Genomic DNA, 14,854 nt, shown 5'->3' with positions numbered 1-14,854 from the left:
GTCACAATAGATCGGCATCTAGGAGTACAAAAAAACGTGAGAACTTAAACAACACAGCATATGCTGAAGAGAGCAGAACGGCTCACAGATGTGGAGAAGATCAATCAATTATCATCTTGATATTTGTTCCGCAAATCTACAGGTCCTCAAAACATGCAAAAGGAACTACACAGCGACACTGAAGAACCGAAATCTGAAGTTCCATATTTCAGTCTGAGGATACCAATATGGTTGCAAGATTTTTGTCCAAAAAGTACCAACTATTTACCCAACATAACTTGTTGAAGCTAGGCTCCAGAAACAATCGACGTGGACTTCAGTCGACCATCGGGAATGGCAAAAAGCATGATTGGTTTTGATGACCCGACAAATGGAACATCACACCTGTAATAGCCTTTCCTTTCGAGCTGTACAACTTCTCCTCGCTTGATGTTCCGCATGTTTAGGTCTCCAAGAGCTAAAGCTTCTCGTCGGGTGCATGGGTTAAGATTTTCAAGGAACTTCTCACCTCCGGGCTTATCATCTTCTCCCAGTTCCAGCTGCAAAAGTGCCACATATTAGGACTAAAAGAACATGTAGATGTACCACTTAGGAATTAGGATTGACTGAGACAATATGGACACATTGATGGAAGAGATAAGTTCGCCAAGCAACGCATAGTTGAACAGATTAATAAGTAAATAATGCAGCAAATAGGTAGTATAAGAAACGGTTCTGGTGCTCAAGTGACTGCAAGCCTACCGACTTGAACATAGAACATGATGCCTCACCTTTCTGTTGATGATTAGGTAGTCAAAATCCACCAAAGAGAGAGACACAAGGTCTTCAATATCTGATAGCCAGGTTAGCTTCAGCTTTGTCATCTTCACTGACCCGTCAGGATGGAGTTCACCAACTAGTTGAGTAATTGTTCCATCATCTGTCTTGATTTCTTTAATGATAGCATTTCCCCAGTCCATCAAAGTGACTTCCTCACCCACGCTAATGGCTGATGCATCAGCATACTCTAGCCAAATTCTGTTTGAGAACGTTATAGCCTTATTTCCAGCACCCTCACATTTCTTGTGCCTAGGTAAAATTCGAATGAATGGTACCTCTGGGCCATTAGTAAGTGTCAAGGGCACACTTTTGTCCTTCAGCACAGCAGTATGCCTTCCACATACTGGATCAATTATCTTCTTGTTGATTGTCCAGAGTTTATCCCATTCCATGAGATTCAGATTCTTTGAAGCACCCTTCACAAATAGGAAATGCAAAAAAAAGAAAGGAGAGTTAATAACTCAAAACTTACACATAATAATAATAATAGAGAAGAAGATAACTCATTAGTAGATTACCTGCTCGAGTATAAACTGGATCAAGGCTTCAATCTTCAAGCCACGGCGTAATATGCCTTGTACAGTGGGAAAGCGTGCGTCAGTCCAGTCGTCCACCTTCTTGTTTTGTACAAACCAGCGAAGCGTGCGCTTGCTAAGGACGGTATAAACCATATTCAGTCTGCTGAACTCAAAGATTTCAACCCTCCGCAGCCCCATGTCCTGAAGGATACGGTAGTACTGTGCGTTCCGATCATGATATTCACTTGAACGAAGAGCATGAGTCACTCCTTGCAATGCGTCAACAAATGGGCATGCAAAGTCATATGTTGGATAGACCTTGTATTTTGAGCCAACTCGGTGATGGGGATCAGGGTTGCAACGGTAGTAAACAGGATCTCGAAGTGATTTGTTGGGGTCCTGCATGTCAAGTTTACCACGCACACAGCACTGAGTACCCCTCTTGTACCATTAACCATCTCACTCCACAACAACAAGTTCTCCTCAACAGTACTGTTTCTACATTTAGATTCCACACCGTCCCTCCTTTCAGTATTCATTTTATCCTTGGGTGTATCATCAACATATGCCTTTCCCTGCTTAATCAAACATTCGGCCATTTCCATTAGCTTTGGGAAATAATCCGATGTGTATGTAACTGCATCGTATTTAACTCCAAGGGTCTCAATATCCTTCAGGACGTTCTCAACAAATTCGCTGCTTTCTTTGGAAGGATTTGTGTCATCAAATCGAACTAAGAGACGTCCTTTATATCTATCTGCAAAATACTGGTTCAACAGTGCAGCCTTAGCATGACCAATGTGGAGATATCCGCTAGGCTCTGGGGCAAAATGTACGCAAACCTCCCCAACTTTTGCACCTGGGAGATCTATCTCATGACCTGAGGTGTTCTTCAAGCCAGGCATCTTTTCTTTCAGGCATGGTGCGGGAGATTTGCCAATTGCTCGCTTTCCAACATAAACAGATGTAACTTCCTCTAGTGCATAGTCTACAGCTACGCTGTTGAACCAACGGACAAGGTTTTGGTACTTCCTTGACCTCCTTAAACTTTCCCATCGTTGACCAGCTCCTGAAGAAAACAGTTGTGACCTCCAGGGTAAGACAAAGGGAGAGAACATTAAACTACACATGAACGAAAGAAGCCAGAAATTACCTCTGAGGTTTGACCACACTACAATGTCAGCAACTGTCAGACCATGACCAACCAAAAAGGTTCGAGATGCCAAGTATCCATCAAGAAATGAGCAAGCGGCTTCAAATTCAGAGCCTGAAAGAATGAGTGGTGCATACTCGAGCCATTCATCAACCTACATAGGCATAATAACAGTGGCAACTTAGAATCTATGTTTTTAAGGCGACGCCTTACCGCCTTAGGGAGGGGGGGCGCTTTGGCGCCTAGGCGACGCCTAGGCGGGCGCTATGAACGCCTAGGCACCCAAAGCGGTCGATTTTCCAAAGCGGAGGGGGAGCGCTTCGACGCCTAGGCGTCGCCTTAGGGACGCTTTAAAAACATAGCTTAGAATATACTGAGACGATTCTTGAAAATCATTGACAAGCAGCATATGTGGAACAGAAACGTACACGTGCTTCCTGAATAGCGTTCTCGCCATAGAAGCTGGAGACAGATGTAGTACGGGCAATATAGCGAAGAACTGTGTTGACACCATGTATAAAGTCCCTGTACAGAATGATGATAGGTTCATTGAGACACTACAAATTAACATACATAATACTGACAAGGGCAATGAGTAGTGGAAAAGCATGTTTCAGCAAAAAAAACTGTTTTTGTTAACCCATAATGTTCTAATGGTCGCCATTTTCGTTAACATAATTTCTTACAGTCACAGATATTATTACAATGAAGAGATTAAAGAGAAGAGGCAATTCAAGCATAAATCATGATAACATCATCCATAGTTGACGTCAAAAGAAAGCAAATGAGTAATCAGAGGGGGGAAGTCAAAGCCTAAATATGTACACTGAAAGGTAATCACTTACCCAGAACCGAAGTGTAGTGTGGGCACTGAACCTGAGGGGAGGCAGGGATCAGTGGTTATAGGAACAACTGCAATCTTAGCAGCAGAAATGATGGAAAGTGGTGGGTTGTCCTGGGGGAATACTAGTTTCGCGGCCATCGCCTCCATCAAGCTGCTTACAAGCAGGAATCTGCAAATGGCAGAAAAACATTGTGAGCCAATGCATATGTTTCACTTCACATATTCATCTTTTTCCTTTTCAAGAGCAGCAAATGTGCATCAACCCCATGAACTAACATAGCAAATATGCAAACTCAGACTTACTCTCTCAACGAATGCAACCAAGCAGTTGTTCAAATATTTATCACCCATTTTTCTTTCTTATTAGTGGATTCTTCACATATTTCATCGAGGAAAATACCCTCTCAACACTAGCAGTGGCTACCGGAATCAAGTTCCAAAGCTGCCAAATCTACTTGGACATCTTCATCATCAAATACACAAAGCAGAAATCAGTGGCAGTGGCAATGTCGCCTGGACTGATGGACATTGGTCATTGGACAAACAATTTCAATGTACAACCAATTAGTGAAAATAATAAAGAGATGTAGTGGTCACTAGGTTCATTATGTCTATCTGGCAATCAGTGAATCACATAAGTAACAAATGAATCACATAACAAGTAGTTCAATTTTTATCTTCTACGGTACTACTTTCTAGCAATCACAGGCAATGACATTCACAAAAAAAAAATCTTCAAATATGTTTAAAAACAGAGGGGGGAAATACCTTGGACAGAGCCACGGAGGCTGGACTGCCGGAGGTGGAGACGTGCCGTGGAGGGCGGCTGCAGCCCTGCAGGGCGGCGAGCCGAGCAGGCGAGCCGGGGAGGCCGGAGGGCAGAGGCGGACTGGCCCCTGGCCTTGGCGGCAGGGGGAGGCCTGACCGGACACAGAGTCACAAACTCGCGGAGGAGAGGTCGGCGAGGGCCGGAGGCCGAGGGGAGGGAAGGGGAGGGACAGGGCCGGCCCTGGGGGGGGGGGGGGGGGGGGGGGGGGGGGGGGGGGGGGGGGGGGGGGGGGGGGGGGGGGGGGGGGGGGGGGGGGGGGGGGGGGGGGGGGGGGGGGGCGGCTGCCCCGGGCCCCCCAATTCCAGGGGCCCCCTCTCAGCAGGTACGTACGTACGTTAGTAGCCCAGAGTAGCAAGGCTTCAGGCCTATTACATGTACAGAAAAATTCTGATCTGGCCCAAGTTGGCTATTACATGTACAGAAAAATTCTGATCTGGCCCAAGTTGGTTGCTGGGCTATCTAAGACGTGATACACGCACGATCTCTGATATCTCGGAAAGAAAAACGCATGCAGTATGGCTGATCGATCAGATTAGATTAGATCAGATCTTTCCCTAAAAAAAAGATCAGATCAGATCTCTTGGCAAGAAAAATGCAAGCAGCGCGCCGATGGATGAATTTTCCCTCGCGCTGAGCACCCTTGCCATCACCTGATCGTCACGTCGCGCCTTCGCTTCGCCTTATCACAATATCACCTACATGCACAGCAGCAGCCAGGAACAAGTGACAAGAGCAGACGAGTGCTGCATACAATCAATCAGAAAACAATTTTAAATCCATGTTCTACAGCTCGAAGGTAACCTTTCTGGTAGTCCCTTTCCTAAATTTGTTTCTTGTTAATTAAAGTTGATGCCGAGATTTGTTTTTGATAATCAGATAATTGGATCGGATTAGTCCTTTGAAAACCACATTATTTGTGCTTAATTTTGAGACGACACAACAATCAAATTTGTAATGTTTATGGATTTCATTCCCATCGAACCCAATTTGTTTAGTTTGGATTAATTGTTGTTGAGGTATCACAAGGTCACTGTTGATGGACAAGTACTTTCAAAGTTCAGTATATATTTTTTTAGCAAATTTTATGAGATTTCTATTTTGCAAGAACTAGTCTATTTTTTAGGCGTAACCAGTTTTTGATTACAAGATGAAACAGGTAGATAACTCCCTGTTGAACATCCTGATTTGCTTCTTTTCTTTATTTGGTAGACTCGATCAATATTTATAGGCTAGAAATTTGTATATGAGTGCTTTGAAGTTTATATTAAAAGGAGAATCCAAGTTGTGCTTGTAAATTTACCTAAATGTACATAGACATTTTGAAATCAAGGGTCTCCGGTTTTACTTTCGCCCCGGGCCCCCAAAATGTCAGGACCGGCCTTGGGAGGGAGTGAGGAGAGGGCCGGCCGGATGGGAGGGAGAGGGCCTGCCAGGGGTTGAGGCGGAGACTAGAGGACCTTCTCGCCGCCGGCGACCGAGGAGAGGTCCGCAGCGGCGTGGGGGTCTACAGGGCAGGGAGGAGGCGGAGTTGGGGCTCAACGGGGCGGCGCGGCGGCGGGAGAGAGGAGTAGAGGGGGCGGCGGTGTCCGTGTGGCGACAGGGGTTTGCGAGGGAAGACATGTGTATATTTCGCCCAAACCCAAACCGAGACGCTCTCGAGTTCCCTGGTTTCCTTCTTTCGCTCGTTTTTTCCTTCAGCTTCGTTTTTTTCTTTCTTTTTTTTGCGAGGATTCCAGTTTCGTGTTCAGTTTTAATTATTTTCATTTTTTTGCTTCCTTTTATATAAATAGATTCGATTAATAAAATGTATAAAAAATCAAAATTGTTTGAGTAATTTAATTGTTTGCCTATTCTACAATATTGCTCGTGTATTTCCAAATAATGTTCAAGTAGTTTTAAATTCGCCCTAAAAACTGTAGTTTTAAATACTGTCCAGACCTTTAAAAAATGTTCACGTATTTTTAAAAAGCCATGTACTTGAAATTTGTTCGCCTATTTAAAAAATGTCCGTGTAATTATAAATAGTGTTCACACCTTTAGAAAAAAATGTCCATCTAGTTTCAAATTGTGTTTGCGCCTTATGAATGTTTTAACACATTTCAAAACAACTTAATAAGTTCAAAACTGTTCTCACATTTATAAAAAGGATGTTCATGTACTTTAGAAAGTGTTCACACATTTTCTCAAAAAAATGTTCACGGAATTAAAAAGGTGTCTGTCCATTTAAAACTAGTCATGTACTATGAAAAAGTTTTCTATAAAGAAAAAATCAGGGGTTTTAAAAGGATGTTCATTTATTTAAAAAGTTCATCAATAATTTAAAGTTAGTTCATGCATTGCAATTGTAGTGTTCATGTATACTAACATATGAAGCGTTTTTAATACCCTATACATTCTCAATACCTTGTATATACTCTCAAATTTCCCTCAAACGTCCGAGCGGACGGCCCGACCATTGACCGATCAAACATACCTAACCCAGATGATACCTCAAACCAGGCTAAAATGCTCAGGCTGACCGACACCTCTTATCTATATCTACTAATAAAATACGGATTGCATCTACCTGTTCATCGTCAGCATTTTTACACAAAACCACCTTACATTTTGAAGAATCAACTCGTAGTACACCTTTAAGTGGAAAAACGAATCACTTTTCTATTTTTACGAAAGAAAAACTACAGTTTGGGGTAATTAAGCCGCAATTTTACTTTTAATTGACAAAACTAATCCTTTTTGTTTTTACATAAACCCTCCTACAATTTTTGGTAATTAACCCATAGCTTACTTTTAAGTACAAAACATGTTTTTTTTCTTTTGAAATATCCATATCTTCTACACCCTAACTCCTATTTTAACATGTTATATATGAAATTTGATTACAAAAATGTGTAGAATCCGAATATGATATTATTTTATCTATTAACTACTTTTAAAATGCTATTTAGAGTGAAATCTTAATCAATAGTGTGTGATCCGTCTTTCCTTCGTATGAGCGCCGATCTCAATTGCAAATGAACAGCTCGACAAACAATATAGGAGACGAAAGAAACCTACTGCGCATGCATGCCTTGGCAAACCTAGCAAGGGGAAAGTATTATCATCTTGTGCCGAGAGAGAGAGATGATTTAGGATTGATAACATTCAAACACGTTGTGATTTTGTAGGCACTAAGATTATCGTAGGCGAGAATGGGACGGAAGAAAAACTACAACAACATAGATGGGACGTGATGTTTAAATAAAGAATGCGAATCTATTGAGGTCTTGATTCATGATTGGGCATGAGCTATTTTTTCTCCCATTGCAACGCAACCTCTTTTGCTAGTATCCTCAAACATACATAATCCAGACGAGCACCTCAAACCAGCCTCAGACGTCCGGATTGATCGGCACCCCTTGTATCCAAACCAAATTTGGTGCAGATATGAGGAGGCCTAGGTGCATCCGCCATGTTGGATCTGGTCTACGCTGGCCCACCTAACCCCGTATAAATTCGTCCTGATCCGCTGAACGGATCAAACCCTAGCCACTCCACTCCCTTTCTCTTCGCCCCCAAACTTACTTTCGGCGATGTCCAGCGGTCTCCGGCATGATGAAGAGTGATACATCTCCAACGTATCTATAATTTTTGATTGCTCCATGCTATATTATCTACTGTTTTGGACTATATTGGGCTTTATTTTCCACTTTTATATTATTTTTGGGACTAACCTATTAACCGGAGGCCCAGCCCAGAATTGTTGTTTTTTGCCTATTTCAGTGTTTTGGATAAACGGAATATCAAACGGAGTCCAAACGGAATAAAATCTTCGGGAACGTGATTTTCTCACCGAACGTGATCCAGGAGACTTGAACCCTGCTCCAAGGAACAAATGAAGGAAATATGCCCTAGAGGCAATAATAAAGTTATTATTTATTTCCTTATTTCATGATAAATGTTTATTATTCATGCTAGAATTGTATTAACCGGAAACATAATACATGTGTGAATACATAGACAAACAGAGTGTCACTAGTATGCCTCTACTTGACTAGCTCATTAATCAAAGATGGTTATGTTTCCTAACCATAGACAAAGAGTTGTTACTTGATTAACGGGATCACATCATTAGGAGAATGATGTGATTTACTTGACCCATTCCGTTAGCTTAGCACTCGATCGTTTAGTATGTTGCTATTGCTTTCTTCATGACTTATACATGTTCCTATGACTATGAGATTATGCAACTCCCGTTTATCGGAGGAACACTTTGTGTGCTACCAAACGTCACAATGTAACTGGGTGATTATAAAGGAGCTCTACAGGTGTCTCCAAAGGTACATGTTGGGTTGGCGTATTTCGAGATTAGGATTTGTCACTCCGATTGTCGGAGAGGTATCTCTGGGCCCTCTCGGTAATGCACATCACCTAAGCCTTGCAAGCAATGCAACTAAATGAGTTAGTTGCGAGATGATGTATTACGGAACGAGTAAAGAGACTTGCCGGCAACGAGATTGAACTAGGTATTGATATACCGATGATCGAATCTCGGGCAAGTAACATACCGATGACAAAGGGAACAACGTATGTTGTTATGCGGTCTGACCGATAAAGATCTTCTAGAATATGTGGGAGCCAATATGAGCATCCAGGTTCCGCTATTGGTTATTGATCGGAGACATGTCTCGATCATGTCTACATTGTTCTCGAACCCGTAGGGTCCGCATGCTTAAGGTTTCGATGATAGTTATATTATGAGTTTATAAGTTTTGATGTACCGAAGTTGGTTCGGAGTCCCGGATATGATCGCGGACATAACGAGGAGTCTCGAAATGGTCGAGACATAAAGATTGATATATTGGACGGCTATATTCGGACACCGGAAGTGTTCCGGGGAAGTTTCGGATAAAACCGGAGTACTGGGGGGTTACCGGAACCCCCCGGGGAGGGCTGGCCAGGGCAGGCTGCGCCCCCCTTGCCCCCTAGTCCGAATAGGACAAGGAGGGAGGGGCGGCGCCCCCCCTTTCCTTCCTCTCCTCTCTCCCTTCCTTCCCCCTCTCCTACTTGGACAAGGAAAGGGAGAGGAGTCCTACTCCCGGTAGGAGTAGGACTCCTCCTGCGCGCCTCCTACTAGGGCCGGCCGCACCCCCCTTTGGCTCCTTTATATACGGAGGCAGGGGGCACCCCTAGATACACAAGTTGATCCACGTGATCGTTTTCTTAGCCGTGTGCGGTGCCCCCTTCCACCATAATCCTCGATAATATTGTAGTGGTGCTTAGGCGAAGCCCTGCGACAGTTGAATATCAAGATCGTCACCACGCCGTCGTGCTGATGGAACTCTTTCCCGACACTTTGCTGGATCGGAGTCCGGGGATCGTCATCGAGCTGAACGTGTGCTGAAACTCGGAGGTGCCGTAGTTTCGGTGCTTGGATCGGTCGGATCGTGAAGACGTACGACTACATCAACTGCGTTAATATAACGCTTCCGCTGTCGGTCTACAAGGGTACGTAGATCACACTCTCCCCTCGTTGCTATGCATCACCATGATCTTGCGTGTGCGTAGGAATTTTTTGAAATTACACGGACTGGGTCCGTAACTTGAGGATTATCCTCATTGCTGCATAGAAGAATTACGTCCTGAAAGCACCGCTGGGTGCCAGGCCTGCTGCTGGAGCAACACCAGATGTTATGAATGTCTGGCAGAGCAAAGCTGATGACTACTCGATAGTTCAGTGTGCCCTGCTTTACGGCTTAGAATCGGGACTTCAACGACGTTTTGAACGTCATGGAGCATATGAGATGTTCCAAGAGTTGAAGTTAATATTTCAAGCAAATGCCCGGATTGAGAGATATGAAGTCTCCAATAAGTTCTATAGCTGCAAGATGGAGGAGAACAGTTCTGTCAGTGAGCATATACTCAAAATGTCTGGGTATAATAATCACTTGATTCAATTGGGAGTTAATCTTCCAGATGATTGCGTCATTGACAGAATTCTCCAATCACTGCCACCTAGCTACAAGAGCTTCGTGATGAACTATAATATGCAAGGGATGAATAAGACTATTCCCGAGCTCTTCGCAATGCTAAAAGCTGCGGAGGTAGAAATCAAAAAGGAGCATCAAGTGTTGATGGTCAACAAGACCACTGGTTTCAAGAAAAAGGGCAAAGGGAAGAAGAAGGGGAACTTTAAAAAGAACAGCAAGCAAGTTGCTGCTCAAGAGAAGAAACCCAAATCTGGACCTAAGCCTGAAACTGAGTGCTTCTACTGCAAAGCAGACTGGACACTTGAAGCGGAACTGCCCCAAGTATTTGGCGGATAAGAAGGATGGCAAGGTGAACAAAGGTATATGTGATATACATGTTATTGATGTGTAACTTACTAGAGCTCGCAGTAGCACCTGGGTATTTCATACTGGTTCTGTTGCTAATATTTGCAACTCGAAACAGGGACTATGGATTAAGCAAACACTGGCAAAGGACGAGGTGACGATGCGCGTGGGAAATGGTTCCAAAGTCGATGTGATCGCAGTCGGCACGCTACCTCTACATCTACCATCGAGATTGGTATTAGACCTAAATAATTGTTATTTGGTGCCAGCGTTGAGCATGAACATTATATCTGGATCTTGTTTGATGCGAGATGGTTATTCATTTAAATCAGAGAATAATGGTTGTTCTATTTATATGAGTAATATCTTTTATGGTCATGCACCCTTGAAGAGTGGTCTATTTTTGATAAATCTCGATAGTAGTGATACACATATTCATAATGTTGAAGCCAAAAGATGCAGAGTTGATAATGATAGTGCAACTTATTTGTGGCACTGCCGTTTAGGTCATATCGGTGTAAAACGCATGAAGAAACTCCATACTGATGGACTTTTGGAACCACTTGATTATGAATCACTTGGTACTTGCGAACCGTGCCTCATGGGCAAGATGACTAAAACACCGTTCTCCGGTACTATGGAGAGAGCAACAGATTTGTTGGAAATCATACATACAGATGTATGTGGTCCAATGAATGTTGAAGCTCGTGGCGGATATCGTTATTTTCTCACCTTCACAGATGATTTAAGCAGATATGAGTATATCTACTTAATGAAACATAAGTCTGAAACATTTGAAAAGTTCAAAGAATTTCAGAGTGAAGTTGAAAATCATCGTAACAAGAAAATAAAGTTTCTACGATCTGATCGTGGAGGAGAATATTTGAGTTACGAGTTTGGTCTACATTTGAAACAATGCGGAATAGTTTCGCAACTCACGCCACCTGGAACACCACATCGTAATGGTGTGTCCGAACGTCATAATCGTACTTTACTTGATATGGTGCGATCTATGATGTCTCTTACAAATTTACCGCTATCGTTTTGGGGTTATGCTCTAGAGACAGCCGCATTCACGTTAAATAGGGCACCATCAAAATCCTTTGAGACGACACCTTATGAACTATGGTTTGGCAAGAAACCAAAGTTGTCGTTTCTAAAAGTTTGGGGTTGCGATGCTTATGTGAAGAAACTTCAACCTTATAAGCTCGAACCCAAATCGGAGAAATGTGTCTTCATAGGATACCCAAAAGAGACTGTTGGGTACACCTTCTATCACAGATCCGAAGGTGAGACATTTGTCGCTAAGAATGGATCCTTTCTGGAGAAGGAGTTTCTCTCGAAAGAAGTGAGTGGGAGGAAAGTAGAACTTGATGAGGTAACTGTACCTGCTCCCTTATTGGAAAGTAGTACATCGCAAAAACGGGTTTCTGTGACACCTACACCAATTAGTGAGGAAGCTAATGATAATGATCATGAAGCTTCAGAACAAGTTACTACTGAACCTCGTAGATCAACCAGAGTAAGATCCGCACCAGAGTGGTACGGTAATCCTGTTCTGGAAGTCATGCTACTAGATCATGATGAACCTACGAACTATGAAGAAGCGATGGTGAGCCCAGATTCCGCAAAATGGCTCGAAGCCATGAAATCTGAGATGGGATCCATGTATGAAAACAAAGTATGGACTTTGGTTGACTTGCCCAATGATCGGGAAGCAATTGAGAATAAATGGATCTTCAAGAAGAAGACTGACGCTAACGGTAATGTTACTGTCTAGAAAGCTCGACTTGTCGCAAAAGGTTTTCGACAAGTTCAAGGGATTGACTACGATGAGACCTTCTCACCAGTAGCGATGCTTAAGTCTGTCCGAATCATGTTAGCAATTGCCGCATTTTATGATTATGAAATTTGGCAGATGGATGTCAAAACTGCATTCCTGAATGGATTTCTGGAAGAAGAGTTGTATATGATGCAGCCGGAAGGTTTTGTCGATCCAAAGGGAGCTAACAAAGTGTGCAAGCTTCAGCGGTCCATTTATGGACTGGTGCAAGCCTCTCGGAGTTGGAATAAACGCTTTGATAGTGTGATCAAAGCATTTGGTTTTGTACAGACTTTTGGAGAAGCCTGTATTTACAAGAAAGTGAGTGGGAGCTCTATAGCATTTCTGATATTATATGTAGATGACATATTACTAATCGGAAATGATATAGAATTTCTGGATAGCATAAAGGGATACTTGAATAAGAGTTTTTCAATGAAAGACCTCGGTGAAGCTGCTTACATATTAGGCATTAAGATCTATAGAGATAGATCAAGACGCTTAATTGGACATTCACAAAGCACATACCTTGACAAAGTTTTGAAAAAGTTCAAAATGGATCAAGCAAAGAAAGGATTCTTGCCTGTGTTACAAGGTGTGAAATTGAGTAAGACTCAATGCCCGACCAATGCAGAAGATAGAGAGAAAATGAAAGATGTTCCCTATGCTTCAGCCATAGGCTCTATCATGTATGCAATGCTGTGTACCAGACCTGATGTGTGTCTTGCTATAAGTCTAGCAGGGAGGTACCAAAGTAATCCAGGAGTGGATCACTGGACAGCGGTCAAGAACATCCTGAAATACCTGAAAAGGACTAAGGATATGTTTCTCATATATGGAGGTGAAAAAGAGCTCATCGTAAATGGTTGCGTTGATGCAAGCTTTGACACTGATCCGGACGATTCTAAATCGCAAACCGGATACGTATTTACATTAAACGGTGGAGCTGTCAGTTGGTGCAGTTCTAAACAAAGCGTTGTGGCGGGATCTACATGTGAAGCGGAGTACATAGCTGCTTCGGAAGCAGCAAATGAAGGAGTCTGGATGAAGGAGTTCATATCCGATCTAGGTGTCATACCTAGTGCATCGGGTCCAATGAAAATCTTTTGTGACAATACTGGTGCAATTGCCTTGGCAAAGGAATCCAGATTTCACAAGAGAACCAAGCACATCAAGAGACGCTTCAATTCCATCCGGGATCTAGTCCAGGTGGGAGACATAGAGATTTGCAAGATACATACGGATCTGAATGTTGCAGACCCATTGACTAAGCCTCTTCCACGAGCAAAACATGATTAGCACCAAAGCTCCATGGGTGTTAGAATCATTACTGTGTAATCAAGATTATTGACTCTAGTGCAAGTGGGAGACTGAAGGAAATATGCCCTAGAGGCAATAATAAAGTTATTATTTATTTCCTTATTTCATGATAAATGTTTATTATTCATGCTAGAATTGTATTAACCGGAAACATAATACATGTGTGAATACATAGACAAACAGAGTGTCACTAGTATGCCTCTACTTGACTAGCTCGTTAATCAAAGATGGTTATGTTTCCTAACCATAGACAAAGAGTTGTTACTTGATTAACGGGATCACATCATTAGGAGAATGATGTGATTGACTTGACCCATTCCGTTAGCTTAGCACTCGATCATTTAGTATGTTGCTATTGCTTTCTTCATGACTTATACATGTTCCTATGACTATGAGATTATGCAACTCCCGTTTGCCGGAGGAACACTTTGTGTGCTACCAAACGTCACAACATAACTGGGTGATTATAAAGGAGCTCTATAGGTGTCTCCAAAGGTACATGTTGGGTTGGCGTATTTCGAGATTAGGATTTGTCACACCGATTGTCGGAGAGGTATCTCTGGGCCCTCTCGGTAATGCACATCACCTAAGCCTTGCAAGCAATGCAACTAAATGAGTTAGTTGCGAGATGATGTATTACGGAACGAGTAAAGAGACTTGCCGGCAACGAGATTGAACTAGGTATTGATATACCGATGATCGAATCTCGGGCAAGTAACATACCGATGACAAAGGGAACAACGTATGTTGTTATGCGGTCTGACCGATAAAGATCTTCTAGAATATGTGGGAGCCAATATGAGCATCCAGGTTCCGCTATTGGTTATTGATCAGAGACATGTCTCGATCATGTCTACATTGTTCTCGAACCCGTAGGGTCCGCATGCTTAAGGTTTCGATGATAGTTATATTATGAGTTTATAAGTTTTGATGTACCGAAGTTGGTTCGGAGTCCCGGATATGATCGCGGACATAACGAGGAGTCTCGAAATGGTCGAGACATAAAGATTGATATATTGGACGGCTATATTCGGACACCGGAAGTGTTCCGGGGAAGTTTCGGATAAAACCGGAGTACTGGGGGGTTACCGGAACCCCCCGGGGGGTTAATGGGCCTCATGGGCCTAAAGTGCAGAAGAGGAGGGGCTGCCAGGGCAGGCCGCGCGCCCCCTCTCCCCCTAGTCCAAATTGGACAAGGAGGGAGGGGCGGCGCCCCCCCCCCTTTCCTTCCTCTC

At 43.1% G+C, this 14,854-nt stretch overlaps 1 pseudogene; it reads right to left on the bottom strand.

Moving 5' to 3' along the window:
- Nucleotides 1-206: 206 nt before the first annotated feature.
- On the bottom strand, nucleotides 207-4,339 carry LOC125525392 (annotated as a pseudogene).
- Nucleotides 4,340-14,854: the final 10,515 nt, after the last annotated feature.

This window comes from Triticum urartu, chromosome 1, assembly GCF_003073215.2.
Source record: "Triticum urartu cultivar G1812 chromosome 1, Tu2.1, whole genome shotgun sequence".
Classification (NCBI taxonomy): Eukaryota; Viridiplantae; Streptophyta; class Magnoliopsida; order Poales; family Poaceae; genus Triticum; species Triticum urartu.
Note: the sequence above shows the minus strand (reverse complement) of the source record. Positions and strands in the feature narration are given on the sequence as shown.